Genomic DNA, 19,228 nt, shown 5'->3' with positions numbered 1-19,228 from the left:
CAATTCGGGGGCGGGCAATTCGGGGGCGGGCAATTCGGGGGGGGGGAAAACCCAGGGGGGGGGGCAAACCCAGGGGGGGGGGCAAACCCAGGGGGGGGGGGGGAAACCCAGGGGGGGGTGGCAAAACCCAGGGGGGGGTGGCAAAACCCAGGGGGGGTGGCAAAACCCAGGGGGGGGGGGCAAAACCCAGGGGGGGGGGCAAAACCCAGGGGGGGGGGCAAAACCCAGGGGGGGGGGAAAACCCAGGGGGGGGGGGGAAACCCAGGCGGGGGGGGGAAACCCAGGCGGGGGGGGGAAACCCAGGCGGGGGGGGGAAACCCAGGCGGGGGGGGGAAACCCAGGCGGGGGGGGGAAACCCAGGCGGGGGGGGGGAAACCCAGGCGGGGGGGGGGAAACCCAGGGGGGGGGGAAACCCAGGGGGGGGGGGGGAAACCCAGGGGGGGGGGAAACCCGGGGGGGGGGGAAAACCCAGGGAGGGGGCAAAACCCAGGGGGGGGGCAAAACCCAGGGGGGGGGCAAAACCCAGGGGGGGGGCAAAACCCAGGGGGGGGGCAAAACCCAGGGGGGGGGGGAAAACCCAGGGGGGGGGCAAAACCCAGGGGGGGGGCTAAACCCAGGGGGGGGGGGGAAAACCCAGGGGGGGGGAAAACCCAGGGGGGGGGGGGGAAACCCAGGGGGGGGCAAAACCCAGGGGGGGGGGGGAAACCCAGGGTCACCATCCCATGGTGAACTTTACCATGGCCACCCAGGAGTGGCAAACTGAAGATCCTCCAAGTTGCCCTGTCTGGTGGCCAGGTATGGGGACGGATATTTGCCCATGGGTCAGTGTTGGCAATATCAACAAGGGCAGAAGTACCACCAATTACTACTCTTCACACGTGGGAATGGCCAGGACATCCGTAGACGTGGCTGCACACGGAGAGTGCCGGTCCGTTCATGGGGTCTATGTTCCTGATAATGGTAGATGCTGATTCAAAATGGATGGCCGTACACAGGGTGAGTTACTCAAACACAAGGACAAGAGTGGAGAAACTTCACACCTCTTTCATGACACCAGGGATCCCGCAGGTGTTTGTTTCTGAAAATGGACCACTCCTCATCAGCCAGGAATTTGTGCATTCGATGAAGTTGGACAGAATCTGACACGTTAGGGCAGTGTCATATTACCCATCATCCAACGGCCTGGCAGAAAGAGCGGCCCAAACAGTAAAAGCAGGTTCAAAATACCATCCCTCAGTCTCTTTGGACACCAAACCATCCAGATTTCATCTTCAATTACAGAATGACACCCTCCAACCCTCCCCCCGACCTCCCCTCTTCAACAACTGGAATAGCCCCAGCAGAGTTGTTGATGGGAAGTTCACTCCGCCCAATGTTAAGTCTGACCTTCTGAGGGCGGGAGCTAACACCCAGTGCCGTTCCCACCAGCCGGGAGAGGCACCTAAAGGCAGGAGATAGGTTATTGGTAAAGAATCATGGCAATGGATCCACGTGGTTATGAGGCACGGTCGAGTCTGGAACAGGGCCAGTTTCCTATCAAGTCCGCTTGGGAGATACCATCCTATGGGAATGCTTCAATCATCTACAAGCCATGCAGCCCCAAGCCGTGCAGGAAAAAGCAATTCCCAGCAGACCGGGAACTTTGGAAAGAATTCCAGGCACTCCGGCTCCTGTTCCCCATCTCCGCCAGTGGGAACCTCGGAGTCTGAAATGGACACAGTGGGTTTAGCCTCTCGACCACATTGTCACCCGATTAAGGGAACTCGGGCCACACGCTCATGGTGGAAGAGGCGAGCTCCGGTCTGCTGAACCCCACTCACTTCCGAGGCTGAGCAGCAGGAACCGGACCCAGCATTGAAACTCCAAAAAATGCTTCCAAGGTGGTCAGCCCTCGGCGGTTACTCAGACCTAGAGGGGGAGGGGGGGCAGTGACTTCAATCAGGTTCATGTGTTGGACACGGGCAAATATAAACTACCAAACTGAGGCCTGTGAAATGTGCCCACTCAGGGAGCTCCACAGAGTGCAAGCTGCAGAGAGTGAAGCACTGAGAGCTGGGGTAAGTGTGGGAGTTTAGGGAAGTGGGTGGAGAGGTATTGCTGTGTCTTGTGTCCCTTACTGCCCGGTCCCTTACGGCCAGGTCCAGGGCGGGTAGGTGTCCCCCAGACATTACTGTTCAGAAAGTGACGTGAGCAGATGTGTTTATTGAGACTTTCAGAAGGCTTTCGACAAGGTCTCACATCGCAGACTGCCATGTAAAGTGAAAGCACATGGGATTACAGGCAATGTTTTGAGACGGATAGAAAGCTGGTTCACTGATAGAAAGCAAAGAGTTGGCAATAAATGGGCCTTTTTCTGATTAGCAGTCAGTGTCTAGTGGGGTTCTGCAGGAATCTGTGCACGGACCCCAACTGCTCACATTATATATTAATTATTTTGAAAATGGAACTAGATGTATCATCTCCAAATTTGCAGATGATAAAAGGTGTGTGAGGGTGAGCTATGAGAAACATGCAGACATGCTTCAGTGTGATTTGAACAGGCTCAATGTGTGGGGATGTGCAAAGCAGTTGCAGTAAAATGTGGATCAATGTGAAGTTATCCAATTTAGCAGCAATAATAGGAAGACAGATTATTATTTGAATGGGTGTAAATTGAGAGAGGTGGATACTCAGCGAGGCCTTGGTGTCCGTATGCATCAGTAAGTGAAAGTCAGCGCGCATGTACAACAGGCAGTAAAGAAGACAACTGTAATGCTGCCCTTCATAGGGATAAGATTGGAGTACAGGAAGAGAGATGTGTCATTGCAGTTGTACAGGGCATTGCTGAGGCCACATTTCGAGTATTGTGTGCAGTTTTGGTGTCCTTATCTGAGGAAGGATATCCTCGCTATAGAGGGAGTACAGCGAATGTTTACCAGGCTGATTCCTGGGATGGCAAGTCTGTGATATGAAGAGAGACTAAGTCGGTTAGGGCTTTATTCATTGGAGTTCATTCGAGTGAAACATATAATATTGGACCATGTTTAGACAGGGTAGATTCAGAAAGAATGTTCCTGATGCTCAGGGAGTTGAGGACGAGTGTTCATGGTTTGAGGATAAGCATCAACCTTTTAGAACAGAGGTGAGGAGAAATTTCTCCACTCTGATGACCTATGGACTTCGCTACCACAGAATGTAGCTGAGGCCAAAACCTTTCGTGATTTCAGGAAGAAATTATGTATCGCTCTTGGGGCTAAAGTGATCACGGGATATGGGAGCAAGGGATGGTCAGGATATTGAAGTTGATGATGATCCCTGATCAAACTGAATGTCGGAGCTGGGTCGAAGGGCCGAATGGCCTGCTCCTGCTGTTCCTATATTTCAATGTTTCTATGATTGTGAAGCTGAGGTGAGTCTGTACACGGTGTGAATCTGAACATGATCCGAGTCCGAACCTTGTGTGAATCTGAACAGCGTCTCTGTCTGAACCTGGGTGGGTCTGAACCTGGTGCGGGGCCTCTCGACATGATTGCCAGTATTCCACTTGCCTTCCTAACTGCCGATTGAACCTGCAGGTTAACCTTTAGAGAATCTTGAACAAGGCCTCCCAAATTCCTTTGTGCATCTGATTTTCTAAGCATTTCCCCATTTCGAAAATAGTCTCTGCCTCCATTCCTCCTTCCAAAGTGCATAACCTCACACTTTTCCTCCTTGTATTCCATCTGCCCCCTCTTTATCCACTGTCCTAACCTGTCCAAGTCCTTCTGCAGCCCTCCTCCTCCCCCTCCCCCCTCCCACTTCCGCAATACTCCCTGTCCCTCTGCATATAATTGTATCATCACCAAACTTAGCAACAGCGCCTTCATTTCGTTTTTCCAAATTATTAATGTGTATTGTGAAAGGTTGTGGTCCCAGGACCGACCCCCGAGGCACACCACTTGTCACCGGCTGCCATCCTGAGAGAAGATCCCTTCATCCCCACTCTCTGCCTTCTGCCAGTCAGCCAATCCTCTCTCCATGCCAGGATCTTACCCTCAACACCATTGGCACTTAACTTATATAACAGTCTCCTATGCTGCGCCTTATCAAAGAAAGATCACCACCAATGCCACCACAATTTCCTCAGCTATGTCTTTTAGAAACCTGGGGTGTACTCCATCCGGTCCAGGTGATTTACCACCCACAGACCTTTCAGTTTCCCCAGAACCTTCTCCTGAGTGATGGCCACTACACCCACCTGTGTCCCCCGACTCTCCTGGAGCTCTGGCATCCCACTGGTGTCTTCCACCGTGAAGACTGATGCAAACTATTCAGTTCCTCTGCCATTTCTTTGTTTCCTATTATTCCTTCTCCAGCCTCATTTTTTAGTGATCCAATGGCTATTTTTGCCTCTCTCTTAACTTATATTGGAAAACCTTCTCCTCTCCTCTTTTATAATACAAGCTTGCTTACACTCATATTTCATCTTCTCCCCTCTTATTGCTTTTTTAAGTTGTCCTCTGCTTGCTTTCAAAAGCTTCTCAATCTTCTGCCTTCCCACTAATCCTTGCCACTAAGGATGCTTTCCCTTTTGTGTTTTTGCTGCCCTTGGCTTCCCCGTCAGCCATGGATTCCTCGTCCTCCCTGTGGCATGTTTCCTCCTCCTTGGGATGAATTTCTGTTGTGCCTCGCAAATAACTCTCAAGAACTCCTGTCATTGCTGTTCCACTTTCTCCCCTGCTCGGCTCCCTTTACAATCAACTCTGGCCAGCTCCACCTTCATGTCCTTGTAGTTATCTTTATTTAATTCAAATACCTTTACATCTGATTCCAGGTTCTTCCTCTCAAACTGCAGGGTAAATTCTATCATATTGTGGTCACTGCTCCCTAAGGGTTCCTTCACCTTAAGTTCCCTAATCAAGTCTGCCTCATTACACATCGCCAAATCCAGAATTGCCTGTTCCGTAGTAGGCTCTGTCACAAGCTGCTCCAAAAACCCTCTCTTAGACATTCCACAAATTCCTTTTCTTGGGATCCACGACCTATCTGATTTTCCCAGTCCACCTTAGAATCTTAGAAACCTACATATTGAAGTCCCCCATGATGATTGTAACATTGCCTTTTCTATCTCCTGATGTATTTTCTGCCCCTCATTCTCTCACTATCCTCATCCCTACCCTCAGACTGTACTTTACCCTTTACCTCCGCCAATCAGACACGATGTTTACATTTGAAGGCCAGTTTCCAATATTCAAAGTCTCTCTATTTTTCCCTTGCCTCCTTTTTCCCTTTTGCCTGTAATTCAGATTGATTCAATTATTTTGCTTGCTGTTCCTCCCTTTCCTTTTCTTTTCCCTGTAATTCAAATAGTTTTAATTATTTTTTATATTGAGTCACTTTCATTTGTAACTGAATTTCCAACGATTCTGACTGAGCTTCTGACAATTCCAAATGTTGTGCTATTGCCACAATGATCTCTCCTTTCTGTACTCTGTCAGGCAATGTCAACTGGAATGTGTTTCCAATTCCAAAAGCTTTGCTTTAGTCACTATCTGTCAGGTAACTTGCGTGACTTCCTCCACCCGCAGAAACTTCTGAGCCTCTGAAAGAGACATTAATCCAAACCACACTCCCTATTTAAACTGGAATACAACACCTGAAAAGGAAACACAAATCTGCTCACCGCTCACTGTCTTTGAGTTCAAAAATCCCAAATCAATCAAGAAATACAGGTTTCAATCCCGGAGCCCCCAGTTGTTCTCAGTCAGGTTGGATACTCCCAGTTGTTCCATGAAGCTCGAGTGACCTGTAACTCTTTACCTTGAATCTGGCTAGAAGGAGCATGGGAGGTTTCACTTCAGGTGGGAGTGACCTGACCCAGGAAGAACTCTTATTCAATACAAAGTTTAATTGAGAATATTGTTGACATGTATAGTAAGACAATTAGCAAGAACATTTAACAATTACAAACAAGAAACACAACAACCACAATAATGTACAACTCTGAAGGAAATATCTCTGGTGTGTTCCAACCAAAGCCAACATCCAATCCACAAAACCCTCCAAATCACCACAATACAACAGAGGTTAATGCCGAATTATTACACGTGTCCAGCCTCCTGGGCTGAATGCTCAAAATCCCTTGAGAAACTCAGCAGAAGTTGCAGTCGAGTCTGTTCCACAAAACACAGCCTTTTCAAAAGAGAAGGACAGGGAGAGGGAGAGAGATTGCTTCTGAGCTTGCTGCTAAACTGCTTCCCAAAACAAAACTAAAAGACCAAAAGAAAACCACCACCTGACTGCCACATCTTAGCTCCACCTCCATGTAAGCTGCATGATTTAAACAAAATTGCTTAAAGGTCCACTCACATGACAATATTAACACTCTCACTCTCAACTCAGCACTCCCCATTACCCCAACACTCTCTCTCTCACACCAACACTATCCTGTCACGTCAACACACTCCCTCACCTCAACACACTCCCGCTCACCTCAATACTCCCCTTCCCATCTCTACACAATCTCCATCACACAGACATTACACCCTTTCTCCTCAACACGATCCGTCTCGCTTCTAAGTTCTCCCTCTCACATTTACATTGTCCCATAGAGGGTTAACATCAATTCCTCTCACCAGAACACGTGCTCTCAATTCAACACTCTCCCAATCAACAGAACTCTCCCCCTCTCACCTTAACATGTTCCCTCCTCACATCAATCCTCCCACTCACCTCTACATTACCCCACGCACCACAACACTACCCATCTCATCTCGACGCTGCTCACCTCAAGATCCCCAAGATATGAATTTCCCGTCCCACACCGCATGGGAGTCGGAGCAGATGGGCACAGACCGTGTCAAGATCCAATTACCTCTGGTGGGATTATCCGAATTTGGGGAGAGCGCGGGGCCAAATCCTACACTCTGTCTCACATCAACATTCTCCCTCTCTCATATCAGCTCTCTCTTCTCATCTCAGCACTCTGTCTCGCCTCAGCTCCCGCCATCTCATTTTAACTTTCCCCCTCACCTCAACAAACTCCCCCTCATCTCAATACACCGCCTCTCAACTCATCACTCTCCCCCTCACTTCCAAAATAAACTTTCACTCCACACACAGCCCCCCACTCCACACAACTCAAACATCCGCCCGCTGTCCCTGCCCTGGGTGTGTTTGCTGGGGAAATTGCAGTTGGAGTTTTATCTTGTGTTTCCCCGATGCTACACCTATCCCTGCAGATGCAGAAATAACCTGATTCTTATTGGAACCAGGTATTTAGGAACAGCAGTGACCGCACTCTCCTTTCACAACCTGCACAGATACATTACTGAATTGCTCTGATTGTCAATACACATCCAGGTGCATGGCTAACCTCATCCCTACTGCCTTTACCTTCCAGGTGTATCACCGACTTCATTCTTATTACCAACTGACAAACAGATACATCACTGACCTCACTCTTATTGTCGCTCCTGATTCCCTGCGACCCCCACGTTACAAAACGAATAAAGGCAACACAGCAGCAGCGTCACACAAACTGTCTCAAAAACCTTCCGCTCCTTCAATCATTCTAATCCTGGGCTGATCTCAACAACATAAAGTTTGAATGCAGAATGTAAGTTTGTTCCTCCACGAATACACTTGGATTAAATAATTGCGGAACAGAGCATCTATTTCAGGTCAAGCAGAGGTGGCAGTGTGGGAGCATGGTGCTAAATATCAGAATTATCTGTATCAATATCTGACTGCTCAGAGACCGGAATTAAAATAAATATATTCACTGCATGTGAAACATGTATAAAATGATATGCATTAAAAAGTTACTGCTGGTGTTCAGTGACTGCAACTAATGTTATTCACCTTGAGATCTCTATAAATGTACCTCTTCTGTTCTGTACAGTCAGTTCGAGAAACGGATTTCGAAATGTTTTTCAATTAGATTGTATAAGATCTCCACATGCATTTTCACAAATTCCCTCAATAAATCCCCAGCTGAATTTAACAAGGCAATCCCCACCAATTGAATTCTGGTTTTCACTCTGCGTGAGATGTCAGCACCACCGGGAATGTCACCCCGCTTGGTTAACGCTGACACACAGACTCACTGTTACTGGGAGATATTGCAAAGTGTTCTTGTGTTGGATCGGGTCATCTCACTGTCCCAATACTGCAAACAATCACAATATGGAACGGGTTCTCACTTCTACACGGGACAATTATTCCCCATTTGGCATTGATTGCAACCAGTTGATCAATCTGATTTACTTAACTGGGGCAGTTTTCACCTGGCCTTCATCAATCGAGGGATTGAGTTTAGGAGTCCGGGGATAATGATGCAGCTATATAAGACCCTCGTCAGACCCCACTTGGAGTACTGTGCTCAGTTCTCGTCGCCTCATTACAGGAGGGACGTGGAAATTATTGAAAGGGTGCAGAGAAGATTTACAAGGATGTTGCCTGGATTGGTTGGCATGCCTTATGAGGATATGTTGAGAGAGTTCGGTCTTTTCTCCTTGGAGAGAAGAAGGATGAGAGGTGACCTGATAGAGGGATATAAGATGTTGAGTGGTATAGATCAGGTGGACTCACAGAGGCTTTTTCCCAGGGCTGAAATGGCTGCTACGAGAGGACACAGGTTAAAGGTGCTGGGGAATAGGTACAGAGGAGATGTGAGGGGTAAGTTTTGCACTCAGAGGGTGGTGGGTGAGTGGAATCGGCTGCCGTCAGTGGTGGTGGAGGCAAACTCGATGGGGTATTTTAAGAGACTCCTGGATGAGTACATGGGACTTAATAGGATTGAGGGTTCTAGGTAAGCCTATATATAAGCCTAGGTGGGTAGGGACATGACCGGCGCAACTTGTGGGCCGAAGGGCCTGTTTGTGCTGTAGCTTTCCTATGTTCTATACAACAGAAAATGTTTGCAATTAATTCATTCGAATTCCCAAATGTCTGAACTGTATTTCGGAAAGATCTGAAGGAGTAATTCACAAACTATAACAACAAATTAACAGAAGACCGTTATTATAAAAGCACAAATGGAAAATATCAATATCAGTGGGGCTGTTTTGGGATTACTTCATGGACAGTGATGGAAACGTGTTTGATACAGAAGATACACGTCCCTTTTATCAGCCTGTTTGAATTGGCAGTGCAGCAAGACCGTATACTTTACCCAGTGCTGTCCCTATCCTTGGAAATGTTCAATGGAAGCACAATTTACAGTAACCCAATGGCAAATACAGAAACATGGTTCAGAATGGGGTTCGACACAGACTAAACACCCTTTGCAGTGAACTATTCAATGGGACACTGCAGAGTGAGCTTTGCTCTGTCTGCAATCCCATGTGTAACTGTTCTGGGAGGGTTTCAGAGGGCAGTATCAAGAGGAGATGTATCTGTATTGAACTTTTCTTTACCAAAATCTGGGATAGATTCCCACACAGACAGGGGAGAACGTGCACACTCCACACAGAGAGTGAGCCGAGGCTGGAATCAAACCCGGGTCTTTGGCGCCATGAGGCAGCAGCGTCAACCAGTGTGTGACAGAACCTCACCGCCACCACAAAATTCCCCTCTCACCTCCACACTCCCACTGTCACCTCGACGCTCCCCCCCTCGCCTCGACGCTCTCCCCCCTCGCCTCGACGGTCTCCCCCCCCCTCGCATCGACGCTCTCCCCCCCTCGCCTCAACCCTCTCCCCCCCTCGCCTCGACCCTCTCCCCCCCTCTCGCCTCGACCCTCTCCCCCCCTCGCCTCGACGCTCTCCCCCCTCGCCTCAACCCTCTCCCCCCTCGCCTCAACCCTCTCCCCCCCTCGCCTCAACCCTCTCCCCCCTCGCCTCAACCCTCTCCCCCCTCGCCTCAACCCTCTCCCCCCTCGCCTCAACCCTCTCCCCCCCTCGCCTCAACCCTCTCCCCCCTCGCCTCAACCCTCTCCCCCCCTCGCCTCAACCCTCTCCCCCCTCGCCTCAACCCTCTCCCCCCTCGCCTCAACCCTCTCCCCCCTCGCCTCAACCCTCTCCCCCCCTCGCCTCAACCCTCTCCCCCCTCGCCTCAACCCTCTCCCCCCCTCGCCTCAACCCTCTCCAAACTCGCCTCAACCCTCTCCCCCCTCGCCTCAACCCTCTCCCCCCTCGCCTCAACCCTCTCCCCCCTCGCCTCAACCCTCTCCCCCCTCGCCTCAACCCTCTCCCCCCTCGCCTCAACCCTCTCCCCCCCTCGCCTCAACCCTCTCCCCCCCTCGCCTCAACCCTCTCCCCCCCTCGCCTCAACCATCTCCCCCCCTCGCCTCAACCCTCTCCCCCCCTCGCCTCAACCCTCTCCCCCCTCGCCTCAACCCTCTCCCCCCCTCGCCTCAACCCTCTCCCCCCTCGCCTCAACCCTCTCCCCCCTCGCCTCAACCCTCTCCCCCCCTCGCCTCAACCCTCTCCCCCCTCGCCTCAACCCTCTCCCCCCCTCGCCTCAACCCTCTCCAAACTCGCCTCAACCCTCTCCCCCCCTCGCCTCAACCCTCTCCCCCCTCGCCTCAACCCTCTCCCCCCTCGCCTCAACCCTCTCCCCCCTCGCCTCAACCCTCTCCCCCCTCGCCTCAACCCTCTCCCCCCCTCGCCTCAACCCTCTCCCCCCCTCGCCTCAACCCTCTCCCCCCCTCGCCTCAACCATCTCCCCCCCTCGCCTCAACCCTCTCCCCCCCTCGCCTCAACCCTCTCCCCCCCTCGCCTCAACCCTCTCCCCCCCTCGCCTCAACCCTCTCCCCCCTCGTCTCAACCCTCTCCCCCCCTCGCCTCAACCCTCTCCCCCCCTCGCCTCAACCCTCTCCCCCCTCGTCTCAACCCTCTCCCCCCTCGCCTCAACCCTCTCCCCCCCTCGCCTCAACCCTCTCCCCCCTCGCCTCAACCTTCTCCCCCCCTCGCCTCAACCCTCTCCCCCCTCGCCTCAACCCTCTCCCCCCTCGCCTCAACCCTCTCCCCCCCTCGCCTCAACCCTCTCCCCCCCTCGCCTCAACCCTCTCCCCCCCTCGCCTCAACCCTCTCCCCCCTCGCCTCAACGCTCTCCCCCCCTCGCCTCAACGCTCTCCCCCCCTCGCCTCAACGCTCTCCCCCCCTCGCCTCAACGCTCTCCCCCTCTCGCCTCAACGCTCTCCCCCTCTCGCCTCAACGCTCTCCCCCTCTCGCCTCAACGCTCTCCCCCTCTCGCCTCAACCCTCTCCCCCTCTCGCCTCAACCCTCTCCCCCTCTCGCCTCAACCCTCTCCCCCTCTCGCCTCAACCCTCTCCCCCTCTCGCCTCAACCCTCTCCCCCTCTCGCCTCAACCCTCTCCCCCTCTCGCCTCAACCCTCTCCCCCTCTCGCCTCAACCCTCTCCCCCTCTCGCCTCAACCCTCTCCCCCTCTCGCCTCAACCCTCTCCCCCTCTCGCCTCAACCCTCTCCCCCTCTCGCCTCAACCCTCTCCCCCTCTCGCCTCAACCCTCTCCCCCTCTCGCCTCAACCCTCTCCCCCTCTCGCCTCAACCCTCTCCCCCTCTCGCCTCAACCCTCTCCCCCTCTCGCCTCAACCCTCTCCCCCTCTCGCCTCAACGCTCTCCCCCTCTCGCCTCAACCCTCTCGCCTCAACCCTCTCCCCCTCTCGCCTCAACCCTCTCCCCCTCTCGCCTCAACCCTCTCCCCCTCTCGCCTGAGCCCTCTCCCCCTCTCACCTGTACACACTGTGTATCTCACCCTCTGCTATACCTGCACTGGAGATTCGTGTTTGGACAGTGTAGAGGGAGATAGTTTGTGTATCTGGGCCTGTGCTGCATCTACAATGAGGGTATTTGATGGGAGTGTAGAGGCAGCTTATCCTTGTAAATGTCTGATGGGCGCAAGCTTACGGATATCGAGCCTGAAGGTTGCCTGACTAAGTTGAACCTTCACTTTAGCAGCCATGAGACAGCCTGGTCACACAGTTAAGATGGGGTGGGAGTGACACTGGACCTCTGTCGCTGACATTGGAGTGTTTGATGGGATGTTGCAGATGATGTTTGCTCCGTGTTTAAGGGCTGTCACCGTTCCCTCCGCACTCTGGCTGGCAGCGTGAGGGGACAGACTGACTTCGCACCTAATCCCTGCAGTAAATATCCTGGGAGTGTTTGTTGGATCAGTGTGTATTGATATAACACCATGTTGTTCCCCTCTCATCTGAAAGCTCCCTCCTCACATCAACACACTCCCTCTCACCTCAGTAACCGCCTCTCACCTCAACTCCCACCGTCCACAGCAACACCCTCACCTCAACACTGACCCTCTCACCTCAAAATTCCCCTTCACCTCAACACTCTCTCTCTCACCCCACTCACATCAAAAATAGGATTGATCTTGTGAGTTCCTTCAATCTTTCTGATTCTAGGCTGCCATCAACAGCATAAAGTTTCACTGTGCACCGTCCGTCTGTTCCTCCAGGAATACCCGAGTGTTAAATAATTTCTGAATAGAGCATCTATTTCAGGTCAGGGAAAGGTAGCGGCGTTGAAGCATGATGCTAAATACCAGCATTAACTATACCAATGTCTGATTTCTCCATGTCCCGGGTTACATTGATTTGGGTGAGAATTTAGGAGGCATGGTTAGTAAGTTTGCAGATGACACCAAGATTGGTGGCTTAGTGGACAGTGAAGGTTATCTCCGATTGCAACGGGATCTTGATCAATTGGGCCAGTGGGCTGACAAATGGCAGATGAAGTTTAATTTAGATAAATGCGAGATGATGCATTTTGGTTGATCGAATCAGGGCAGGATTTACTGAGTTAATGGTAGGGCGTTGGGGAGAGTTACAGAACAAAGAAATCGAGAGCGGGGGTAAGGGGAATACAGACATTGACAGCAAAACAGAGGGTTGAAGTGAGATGGTGGGATGAGACACAGGATCTGGGGGGGGGGGGGGGCGGTGTCCAGTGTGGGCTCAGAACAAAGAACAATTAAGCACAGGAAAAGGCCCTTCGGCCCTCCAAGCCTGCCCCGATCTATTCCCAGTCTGTTAGAACCGAGAACCATAGAACATTACAGCACAGAAACAGACCTTTTGGTCCTTCTTGCCTGTGCCGAACCATTGTTCTGCCGAGTCCCACTGACCTGCACCTGGACCATATCCCTCCACACACCTCTCATCCATGTACATGTCCAAGTTTTTCTTAAATGGTAAAAGTGAGCCCGCATTCACCACTTCATCTGACAGCTCATTCCACACTCGCACCACTCTCTGTGTGAAGAAGCCCCCTGCCCCCTGATGTTCCCTTCAAACTTTTCCCCCTTCACCCTTAACCCACATCCTCTAGTTTTTTTCTCCCCTAGCCTCAGTGGAAAAAGCCTGCTTCCATTCACTCTATCTATATCCATCACAATTTTATACACCTCCATCAAATCTCCCCTCATTTGTCTCTGCTCCAGGGAATAAAGTCCTCACCTATTCAACCTTTCTCTGTAACTCAGTTTCTCAAGTCCCGGCAACATCCTTGTAAACCTTCTCTGCACTCTTTCAACCTTATTAATATCCTTCCTGTAATTAGGTGCCCAAAACTGCTCACAATACTCTAAATTCGGCCTCACCAATGTCTTATACAACCTCACCATAACATTCCAACTCGTATACTCAATACTTTGATTTGTAAAGGCCAATGTACCAAAAGCACTCTTTCCGGCCTTAACTACCTGTGACGCCACTTTTATGTATTATGTATCTATATTCCCAGATCCCTCTGTTCTACTGCACTCTTCAGTGTCCTACCATTTACCTTGTATGTTCTACCTTGGTTTGTCCTTCCAAAGTGCAACACCTCACACTTGTCTGCATTAAACTCCATCTGCCATTTTGCAGCCCATTTTGCGAGCAAATCCCTCTGCAAGCTTTGAAAACCTTCCTCAATGTCCACGACACCTCCAATCTTTGTATCGTCAGCAAATTTGCTGATCCAATTTACCACATTATCATCCAGATCATTGATTTAGATGACAAACAACAATGGACCCAGCACTGATCCCTGTGGCACACCACTAGTCACAGGCCTCCACTCAGAGAAGCAATCCTCCACTACCACTCTCTGGCTTCTTCCATTGAGCCAGTGTCTAAGCAAGTTTACGACCTCTCCATGTTTCCCTCGCGACTGAAACTTCCTAACTAACCTCCCATGTGGGACTTTGTCAAAGGCCTTACTGAATTCCATGTAGACAACATCCACTGCCTTCCCTTCATCCACTTTCCTGGTAACCTCCTCGAAAAACTCTAATAGATTGGTCAAACATGACCTACCACGCACAAAGCCATGTTGACTCTCCCTAATAAGTCCCTGTCTATCCAATTATTTGTCGATCCTATCTCTTCGTACTCCTTCCATTAATTTACCTCCTGCTGACGTCAAACCTACCGGCCTATAATTTCCCGCATTACGTTTTGAGCCTTTTTTAAACAACGGAACAACATGACCTATCTTCCAATCATCCAACAACTCACCCCGTGGATACCGACATTTTAAATATATCTTCCAGGGCCCCTGCAATTTCAACATTAGACTCCTTCAAGGTCCGAGGGAATACCCTGTCCGGTCCTGGGGATTTATCAACTCTGATTTGCCTCGAAACAGCAAGCACCTCCTCCCCTTTAATCTGTATCGGTTCCAGGACCTCCCTACTTATTTGCCTTATTTCCAGAGAGTCCATGCCAGTTTCCTTAGTAAATACGGATGCAAAACGCCCATTTAATATCTCCCCCATTTCTTTCGGTTCCGTACATAGCCGACCACTCTGATATTCAAGAGGACCAATTTTATCCCTTACTATCCTTTTGCTCTTAATACACCTGCAGAAGCTCTTAGGATTATCCTTCACCTTGTCTGCCAAAGCAACCTCATGTCTTCGTTTAGCCCTCCTGATTTCTTTCTGAAGTAGTTTCTTGCACTTTTTATACTCCTCAAGCATCTTATTTGCTCCCTGTTGCCGATACATGTCATACATCTCTCTCTTCTTCTTCATCAGAGTTCCAATATCCTTTGAGAACCAAGGTTCCTTATTCTTATTCACTTTGCCTTTAGTCCTGACAGGAACATACAAACTCTGCACTCTCACAATTTCTCCTTTGAAGGCCTCCCAATTACCAATCACATCCTTGCCAGAGAAGAGCCTGTCCCAATCCACGCTTTTTAGATCCTTTCTCATTTCTTCAAATTTGGCCTTTTTCCGGTTTAGAACCTCAACCCGAGGACCAGATCTATCTTCATCCATGACCAAGAACAAAACAAAGAACAAAGAACGATACAGCACAGGAACAGGCCCGTGGGCCCTCCAAGCCCGCGCCGCTCTCTGGTCCAAACTAGACCATTATTTTGTATCCCTCCATTCCCACTCCGTTCATATGTCTGTCTAGATAAGTCTCAAACATTCCCAGTGTGTCCGCCTCCATCACCTTGCCCGGCAGCGCAGTCCAGGCCCCCACCACCCTCTGTGTAAAATACGTCCTTCGGATATCCCTGTTAAACCTCCACCCCCCCCCCCCCCTCACCTTGAACCTATGACCCCTTGTGAACGTAAGCACCGATCTGGGAAAAAGCTTCCCACCGTTCACCCTATCTAATCCTTTCATAATTTTATACACCTCTATCAGTTCACCCCTCATCCTCCATCTTTCCAGTGAGATCAACCCCAGTTTACCCAATCTCTCCTCATAGCTAAGCCCCTCCATACCAGGCAACATTCTGGTTAACCTCCTCTGTACTCTCTCCAAAGCCTCCACGTCCTTCTGGTAGTGTGGCGACCAGAACTGGATGCAGTATTCCAAATGCGGCCGAACCAACGTTCTATACATCTGCAATATCAGACCCCAACTTTTATACTCTATGCCCTGTCCTATAAAGGCAAGCATGCCCTATGCCTTATTCCCTACCTTCTCCACCTGTGACATCACCTTCAAGGATCTGTGGACTTGCACACCCAGGTCCTACTGCGTATCTACACCCTTTATGGTTCTGCCATTTATCATATAGCTCCCCTTACGTTAGTTCCACCAAAATGCATCACTTCGCATTTATCAGGATTGAACTCCATCTGCCACTTCTTTGCCCAAATTTCCAGCCTATCTATATCCTTCTGTAGCCTCTGACAATGTTCCTCACTATCTGCATGTCCAGCCATTTTCGTGTTGTCCGCAAACTTACTGACCACCCCAGTTACACCTTCTTCCAGATCGTTTATATAAATCACAAACAGCAGAGGTCCCAATACAGAGCCCTGCGGAACACCACTAATCACAGGCCTCCAGCCGGAAAAAGACCCTTCCACGACCACCCTCTGTCTTCTGTGACCCAGCCAGTTCTCCACCCATCGAGCCACCTCCCCCTTTATCCCATGAAATACAATCTTTTGCACCAACCTGCCATGAGAGACTTTTTCAAACGCTTTACTAAAGTCCATATAGACGACATCCACGACCCTTCCCTCGTCAACCATTCTAGTCACTTCTTCAAAAAACTCCACCAGGTCAGTGAGGCATGACCTCCCTCTCACAAAACCATGCTGACTATCGTGAATGAGTTTATACCTTTCTAAATGCGCATACATCCTATCTCTAAGAATCTTCTCCAACAACTTCCCTACCACGGACGTCAAGCTCAACGGCCTATAATTTCCCGGCTTATCCTTCCTACCTTTCTTAAATAACAGGACCACATTAGCTATCCTCCAATCCTCTGGGACCTCACCTGTGTCCAGTGACGAGACAATGATTTGCGTTAGAGGCCCAGCGATTTCATCTCTCGTCCCCCTGAGCAGCCTTGGATAGATTCCATCAGGCCCTGGGGATTTGTCAGTCTTTATATTCCCTAAAAAAACCTAACACTTCCTCCCTTGTAATGGAGATTTTCTCCAACGGGTCAACAGTCCCCTCCGAGACACTCCCAGTCAACACATCCCTCTCCTTTGTGAATACCGACGCAAAGTATTCATTTAGGATCTCAAGTTGAAACTAATGGCGTTATGATCACTGGAACCAAAGTGTTCCCCTACACACACCTCTGTCACTTGTCCGAACTCGTTTCCTAAAAGGAAATCTAATTTTGCATCCTCTCTGGTTGGTACCTCTATATATTGATTTAGAAAATTTTCCTGAACACATTTTACAATCTCTAACCCGTCTAGACCTTTAACAGTATGGGAATCCCGATCTAGATGTGGAAAATTAAAATCCCCTCCGATCACAACTTTATGTTTCCTGCAGTTGTCTGCTATCTCTCTGCAGATTTGCTCCTCCAATTCTCGCTGACTATTGGGTGGTCTATAATACAACCCCATTAATGTAGTCATAAAGAACAAAGAACAGTACAGCACAGGAAACAGGCCCTTCGGCCCTCCAAGCCTATGCCGCTCCTTGGTCCAACTGGACCAATCGTTTGTATCCCTCCATTCCCAGACTGCTCATGTGACTATCCAGGTAAGTCTTAAACGATGTGAGCGTGCCTGCCTCCATCACCCTACTTGGCAGCGCATTCCAGGCCCCCACCACCCTCTGTGTAAAAAACGTCCCTCTGATATCTGAGTTATACTTCGCCCCTCTCACCTTGAGCCCGTGACCCCTCGTGATCGTCACCTCCGACCTGGGAAAAAGCTTCCCACTGTTCACACTTTCTATACCCTTCATAATCTTGTACACCTCTATTAGATCTCCCCTCATTCTCCGTCTTTCCAGGGAGAACAACCCCAGTTTACCCAATCTCTCCTCATAGCTAAGACCCTCCATACCAGGCAACATCCTGGTAAACCTTCTCTGCACTCTCTCTAACGCCTCCACGTCCTTCTGGTAGTGCGGCGACCAGAACTGCACGCAGTACTCCAAATGTGGGCTAACCAGCGTTCTATACAGCTCCATCATCAGACTCCAGCTGTTATACTCTATACCCCGTCCTATAAAGGCAAGCATACCATATGCCTTCTTCACCACCTTCTCCACCAGTGTTGCCACCTTCAAGGATTTGTGGACTTGCACACCTAGGTCCCTCTGTGTTTCTATACTCCTGATGACTCTGCCATTTATTGTATAACTCCTCCCTACATTATTTCTTCCAAAATGCATCACTTTGCATTCATCCGGATTAAACTCCATCTGCCACCTCTCCGCCCAATTTTCCAGCCTATCTATATCAAAGAACAAAGAACAAAGAACAATACAGCACAGGAACAGGCCCTTCGGCCCCCCAAGCCCGCGCCGCTCCCCGGTCCAGGATTGAATCCTGAATCCAGGATCCCCGCCCAATTTTCCAGCCTATCTACATACCAATATCCTATCCACCGAGCTGTCCCTCACAGCTACGATGCTTTGTTCATTACAACCTATTAACTCACCCCCACCCCCCCATTCCAGACCATGTGATCTCCAGGGAGAGGCGAAAACCCAGAGTGAAAAACCCCAGGGCCAATATGGGGAAAGAAAATCTGGGAAATTCCTCTCCGACCCCCTGAGGCGATCGAAACGAGTCCAGGAGATCACAATGGCCCCGATCGGAAAATGCTTCCCAACCCTAGTCATTTCCACTTCCACGAACACCATATGAATTCCCTGCCCCCGAGACAGGTTCCCAACTATCCGCAGTCTCACTCTGTACTGGCACCAGCAAGATGATCATAGAATGAAGCCTTGAAACGAGAAACCAGGAACAATTAGCCCGCGCCGCTCCCTGGTCCAAACTAGACCACTCTTTTGTATCCCTCCATTCCCACTCCATTCATATAGCTGTCTAGATAAGTCCTGCTGTATTGCCCGACAATGCTCTTCGCTGTCCGCAAGTCCAGCCATCTTCGTGTCATCCGCAAACTTGCTGATTACACCAGTTACACCTTCTTCCAAATCATTTATTTTTATCACAAATAGCAGAGGCCCCAGTACAGAGCCCTGCGGAACACCACTGGTCACAGATCTCCAGCCGGAAAAAGACCCTTCGACCACTACCCTCTGTCTCCTGTGGCCAAGCCAGTTCTCCACCCATCTCGCCACTTCTCCTTGTATCCCATGAGCCCTAACCTTCTTAACCAACCTGCCATGTGGAACTTTGTCAAATGCCTTACTGAAATCCATATAGACGACATCCACGGCCCTTCCTTCATCAACCGTTTTTGTCACTTCCGCAAAACACTCCACCAAATTTGTAAGGCACGACCTCCCTCTTACAAAACCATGCTGTCTGTCACTAATGAGATTGTTCCGTTCTAAATGCACATACATCCTGTCTCTAAGAATCCTCTCCAACAACTTCCCTA

General features: G+C 50.3%; 1 long non-coding RNA gene across 1 annotated transcript in view; it reads right to left on the bottom strand.

The window, feature by feature from the left end:
- Positions 1 to 14,794: 14,794 nt before the first annotated feature.
- Positions 14,795 to 19,228, bottom strand: part of LOC144487758 (uncharacterized) — a 32,170-nt gene continuing 27,736 nt past the window's right edge. Inside the window, exon 3 of the long non-coding RNA XR_013496458.1 lies at positions 14,795 to 15,194. This is a non-coding gene — a long non-coding RNA (uncharacterized LOC144487758). The remainder of the gene's footprint in view (positions 15,195 to 19,228) is intronic.

This window comes from Mustelus asterias, unplaced genomic scaffold (genome assembly GCF_964213995.1).
Source record: "Mustelus asterias unplaced genomic scaffold, sMusAst1.hap1.1 HAP1_SCAFFOLD_1023, whole genome shotgun sequence".
Classification (NCBI taxonomy): Eukaryota; Metazoa; Chordata; class Chondrichthyes; order Carcharhiniformes; family Triakidae; genus Mustelus; species Mustelus asterias.
This window is presented reverse-complemented; position numbering and strand designations above follow the sequence as displayed.